The sequence below is a fragment of the Anolis sagrei genome, chromosome 6, assembly GCF_037176765.1.
Source record: "Anolis sagrei isolate rAnoSag1 chromosome 6, rAnoSag1.mat, whole genome shotgun sequence".
NCBI lineage: Eukaryota > Metazoa > Chordata > Lepidosauria > Squamata > Dactyloidae > Anolis > Anolis sagrei.
Window position 1 is genome coordinate 51,367,193 of NC_090026.1, and position 6,692 is coordinate 51,373,884.

The window sequence follows — 6,692 nt, forward strand, 5'->3', positions numbered from 1 at the left end:
GAACTTCTGCTGTCAGCCCCAACTTCTGCCAACTTAGCAGTTCGAAAACATGCAAATGTGAGCAGATCAATAGGTACTGCTCTGGTGGGAAGGTAATGGTGCTCCATGCAGTCATGCAGGTCACATGACCTTGAAGGTGTCTACGGACAATGCCGGCTCTTAGAAATGGAGATGAGCACCACACCCCAGAGTCGGACACGACTGGACTTAATGTCAGGGGGAAACCTTTACCTTACCCTTAATATCTTGTGCTATTGCACTGAAAAAGTATTTTTTCAGGTTACCTGTAAATATTAAATAGCAAGGGAAACAGAAGGGAATCCTGGGGGATTTCATGGGCCAAGAGCAATATATGCATAAAGTATTTTGGGCGCAAGGTGTTTCACATTGCTGAGTTTCCTGGTCACAGCTTCCTTAGATAAATAGGTGGCAGCTGCTTTTCTCTTATAAACAAAACAAAATCAATCATCAACTTTATGCAATGTACTTTAGGTGTGGTTCAAGATAAATAAAAACTGATGCTATTGATGATTGTAATTGCCAACATTTTAATAATAACGTTATCTTTTAAAAACAGATTGATTTACAACGAGCTTCCTGCAGACATGTAATCTCATCAAGAATGAACATGATCATTCTCATGCAATCTTTGTATATTGTACTGTGGGGAAAGCATTTCCATTAATAATAATGCAGTGTAGCACTTCATAATCTTATAATATGTCTTTTTAATGTGATGCAGGGAATAGGAAGTCACCATATATGTCAGTCATCAATCCATCTGAATAACCTTATACTCTGCTAGACCACTCTCACAACCACCATGTCAGACTACACAGAGAAGCCATTGAAATACACAAGCATGTGGACAATTTCAACAGAAAGGAGGAAACCATGAAAATGAACAAAATTTGGCTACCAGTATTAAAAAAAACTCTAAAATTACAACAGCACAACAACAGAGAGGAAACAAACAAGGACATCTAATTACCTCTCAACAAAAGTTTTCTCCAGGCACTGTCAGGCCATTATATGCTAATCAAGGTGGTCAGTTTAAACATTCACACCTAGCTCCAGCAGACAAGAGTCCTTTGTCCCACCCTGGTCATTCCACAGATATATAAACCCTTTTTCCTAGTTCCAACAGACCTCACTACCTCTGAGGATGCTTGCCATAGATGCAGGTGAACAGTCAGGAGAGAATGCCTCTAGACCATGGCCATATAGCCCGAAAAAACCTACAACAACCCACTTATACTCTTACTTTATTTCTGTAATTTGTGTCTGTGTCCTCCTTTTCAGAAAACACTGCTCTCTTGATATAAGCTACTAATAATTTGAAGGGCCGTCCTATCCAAATGCAGCTTAAAGATAAAGATCCTTGAAGGAATCATTTTATAACCTTAAAGAACCTTAACCTTGTGCATAACAGGGTACTGAATCAACATTTATCACTTGACTGAGCAGGCTATCATGGCTCTATTGTTCAGCAACAACCTGGACATGATTCAGGGAACTAGTGGTATCAACAGGATGAACCTAGTTAAAGCACATCAGTTGTTGTAGCCCAGTCACCTGCATGACTCCTTTTCACCCAAACACCACATAGTTCAACAATAAGTAATAGGTTTATTAAGAAAAGATTATATAATAGAAAAGGCAGTTTCAAAAATTAGTATACAATAATGGTGCAGTGGGTTAAAGCACTGAGCTGCTGAGCTTGTTGACCGAAAGGCTGCAGGTTCAAATCCACTGTCAGCCCCAGCTTTTGCCAACCTAGCAGTTCGAAAACATGCAAATGTGAGTAGATCAATAGGTACCGCTCCAGCGGGAAGGTAACAGTGCTCCATGCAGTCATGCCGGCCACATGACCTTGGAGGTGTCTAAGGACAATGCTGGCTCTTCGGCTTAGAAATGGAGATGAGCACCACACCCCAGAGTCAGACATAACTGGACTTAATGTCAGGAAAAAACCTTTACCTTACCTAATCCAAAAGTCATTCCAAAATCAGCAGACTAAGCAATCACTAAGGTACTGCACAATCAAAAACTAGACTGTAAAGCATTTTCAAACTTATATCCATAAGCTTGATATTCTTGAGAGTAACAAATAGCAGTCACCAACTCTGAATATAAATCCAAAATTCCAAAAGGGTAAAACAAGAAACTGCAATCCAGGGGTTTCAACACTTAAACCAAAACTATATCAAAAGGCTCAAAAACTTAAACCCAGAATTGTTATCTAATCAAGAGGCATTTCTCTTTAACAGGAAAGCAAGATACAGAACCAAAGACAAGAACTCCTAACTCAGAGCACCCAAGACAAGCGACTTGACCCATGAAAATCCAATGTTGATCTCCCAATGAACATTATCTCAAAACGCTTAAGAATTCTAATTCTTATCTATGATTCACTCTTTCTCACACCTGGGTTCCCTTTGCTTGTTTCAGCCTCTGGGAACAACAAACTCATCTCTGCTTCGCACTATCTCTTCATAACTGTAATTGTTGAATTATAGGCAGAGCTCCTGTCTCTTCTACATTCCTTTCAGTGTCAATCCCTGGCAGATTCTCATGAGAACCACTTTCTGTTTCCCTAACAAAGATCTAACATTCCCATCATCAGGAGGAACACTTTCATTCCCCCCCCCCCACAGAAGTAACAGGGTTAGAAGTAAAAAACATCAGACTCCACCAAAACCCTCGTCCTCAGAGACTTCACAGGCCACAACATCAATGGAACCAGAGACACCTTTTAGTACTCCCAACGTGCTGTTGGAGACACACAACTTGAATCTGGATCAAGATCTGTGGCCCCTATTCTCTAGCACTGGTTGCAATCACCCATCTCTTATGCCTCTTCTATACTGCCTTATATTCCAGGATCTGATCCCAGAATATCTGTTTATCACAGATTATATGGCAGTGAAGACTCATATAATCCAGTTCAAAGCAGATAACCTGGGATCAGATCCCGGGATATAAGGACAGTGTAGAAGGGGCATTAGAGAGCAACAATCATTGTGTTGCAACCCAGAGCAGGAAACGAGACCATTAGATCCACCACACTTGACTGTGGGAAAAAACAATCCCTTTTTATTGATGAAAAATGGTTACAAAATAGAAGAAAATGCAGTCAAAAAGCCACAGTAAAATTCAGGAGTCAAGAATATCCATGAACTAGATCCAAAATTCCAAAAGCAACACTGTAAAAACCTGGAACCTGTTAGCAATTCACTAACCGTACTTGGAGCACGAGAAGCCTCTTGGGATGTAGGTCACGGGAAATGGGAAATCTGCCAAGGTGATGCCTCCATCTAAACGATGCCTGATCTAACGAGACAACCCGGCGAGAGGCACTTAAAACTGAAGAAGCTGTTTCATGACACGCCTCCAGGCTTTGAAGCCAGTGTTTCCCTTTCCCTTAATCTGCTTGACCTTCGCAGACTCTGCGATTCACTCCTGTTTTTCCAAATCTGTCTTTTTCTATCCTCATTAAGGAAGCCAGGTGTTAACTCCTCTGGAGAGCTATCACCGCTTGACTCTGCAACATTCTCATCAGAATGTGTAGTTTCACTTTCCAAGCCACTGACCTCAGTATCAACATTTTCATTACCATCAGGGAAAAATACATGTTCAGTAGCATCAGGAAATACAATCAGAGAATCAGGTAGGTTCAGCAATCAGAGAATCAGATTCAGGATCACATGCAGGCTGAACCCCAACACATTGTGTTGGTGTACCAATGACAGCTGTGTCCAAACTCTGGGAAAATGGAGTAATGCTAGGCTCTAGGACAGAGATTGGTCTCTTTGATGCTTCGAATTTTGTAGGACTGGAGTAGAATTTGAAAGTGAGTGTTGTGAGTCAAGCATAAAAGCTTCCAATGTATTTACAATCTTGTTGGAACATGTTGCTTAATAGGAAATCTCCCAGTTGTGGCAACATCAGGTCTATGAAATTGCTTCTCATGTTATATATAGGTCATCTGAATACAGCTGACTATGGTAAAATGCATTTTTGTTAAAGTTATAGTAATTATATATAAATATGCATCTAATACGTATGCATCGGCTTATGCAAATCTTCCCTTTTTGATTCATCTGGATTTCCTCGTAAAATTCCATGAATGAATCAGGCTGAAAACCTTGCCTGGAAACATCAATTATGCAACTTGTCTGGAATTTCCTTCTTGAAAGGTCTTGTGTGAAGAAGAAAAGTGCCATGTAATCACTGAGTCTTATTTACAGAATTATGTAGTGTTCAAGACATCATCAAGTTCTGTTTGTAACTTTCCTGTGTTTTCCCATTGTTATTTTCATTTTATTTTCTTACCACAAAAAAGCTCATAAACGAAGGAAAGGCAGAATAGTGATATAATAGCTTTTGATTTGAGCATTTAGAAAGTTACTTTTGAAACATTCATTCGTATTAGTCATCATAGTACTTTAAAGTAATTCGTGAATTCATTGCTGTTTTCAAAAAGTGTTTTTTTGTTGTTAATTGCATTGTTCCTTACTTCCTTACTTCCAGCCACTTTAGAAAATAGAATCTTAGAATCTTAGAAACTTGACAAAACCTTGCAACAATATCTCTAAAAATGTTTAAAATTATCATTTCTTTTAAAGTAACTATGACATGTTCCATGTTCATCAGTTCAAACAATTCCAGGGATGGATAAAGGTTTTATACTACACTTACTGGAAAAAGGCATCAAAGTCCATCTCAGAAAACAAGTTTAGGACTGAGATCAGGAGTATGGACAGTCCCCAAGTTACAAGCAAGTTAGGTTCTATAGATTTGTTCTTAAGCTGAATTTGTATGTAAGTCAGAATAGGTACATTTTTAAGTGTAACTGCAGCAAAAAAAAATCTATATTTTAGCTTTGGATAGCATAGGGAAGAATTAACACTCCTGTAACATTTCTTTTACTGTTGTACTCCTGTTCAGAAGGCTTTCTCTTCCTATGACATCAACATTTTGGCTTATTGTGGAAACAAGGATTGGTGATAAAACTTTAGCTGAGACATCTTTATCCCTTGGTAAGTCTTTCAGGAATGAATTTCCCTTCCTAGTGGGTAGATTTCTTCTCACTTCCTGTTATCTCGCCACTATTCTTAAGTATGATTCAATGTAAATTGGATATTTGTAACTCAGGGACTGTCTGTACATTCAAACTCTATAAATAAAAATGTAATCTTAGTTTGTGGGATTAACATAACTCAAAAACCACTAGACAAATTGACACCAAATTTGGACACAAAACATCTATCAGGCCAACGAATGACCATCACTCATAAAAACACTGAAAAACACAACAGAAGAGATTTAAAAAGTCAAAAAACAAAAATAACATTACAAGGCATGCGCAAACCCACATATATATATATGCAACCACACATATACACATATACACAAATATATACACACACAAAACACATATACACAGACTGGGCCACAGCAACGCATGGCAGGATGGCTAGTCTTCAAATAAAAGTGCAACCTCATCCAGTACAGGTTCAATCCATGTTTTTAGATCTGCTCTTCAACTATCCAGGAGCACTTCTAACTTGCCTGCATTCAGCTTCATTAACTCTCATCTGGCCTGTTATTGAAGTCAGATACTAATTTTGAATCAAAATTACTTCATTTAATTTACACGGAAACGAGAGAGAGTTGAGTGGCTTCAACATATTAGAGGTGCTGGACCCAGGCATGTAACTGGGGGTCTTCAGCCCCCCCGCTCCCGAAATTCTCAGGGTGGTCCGCGAGAAGGCCTTTCTGGTACATTATTTAAACTGTTATGTTTATTTATATCATAATCTGATTACCATGCTCAATATATCCCATATTCATGGGGGTATTGGGATAATGATACAAAAGGTTTGCTAGGGCAGATCAAACTCAGCCCCCCCCCCCCCTCCCCGAATCAAAATCCTGGATACGAGCCTGGGTCATCCCAACATTTGGGAGATCTCTTCCATTGGTTTCTTCTAAATATTTATTTATTTATTTACTATATTTGTATACCGCCCTTCTCAACCCTCAGGCAAAATATTACATCATATGAGGGTCAAAACAAAACCTGTTCCTGCACAGCTGTGCCAGGAGCTCCAATTTTGTTTGCTTTGCATTGAATGTTTGTTTGTAGTCCTAAGTTTCAGGGACTCTGCAGATAGGTGGCTTCTTTTGGCTGCAGTCATAGGGCAAGCCACCTGCCTATCATTGTTAAGTTTTGGTCCCGCCCCCTGCTCAGAGTAATTGGGAAGGGAAGTGAGCCATTTTGTTAGTTAGTCTCAGCCAGGTTAGCTTATGTATAGGATGTGTGTAACTTCCCTTGTACAAAAGCTTCAACCTTTAAGAATTCCCAGGGGAGAACAGCTTTAAGAGTCTCCTAAGAGCTCCAGGGAAGCATTTTCACAGCTTTAAAAGCTCCAGAGAAGCATCCCCACAGCTTTGAGAAATTCCAAGAAAACAGCCCTAAAGACTAAAGAACTCCAGCTGGAGAACATCCACTGCCTTGCTGGTAGGTCCACTCAGCGTTCGAGAAGCAGTTCTGCCCGGTAGTGGAGCCCACATCAGTGAGGGTTGGATTTCAGTCAGCCTGGGGGTTTTTCCTTTAAAGAAGAAGTTATTGAAGATAGTTGCCTGTCCTTCGTGGGCAAGTTTAGGAATTCACCAGTTCCTTAAAA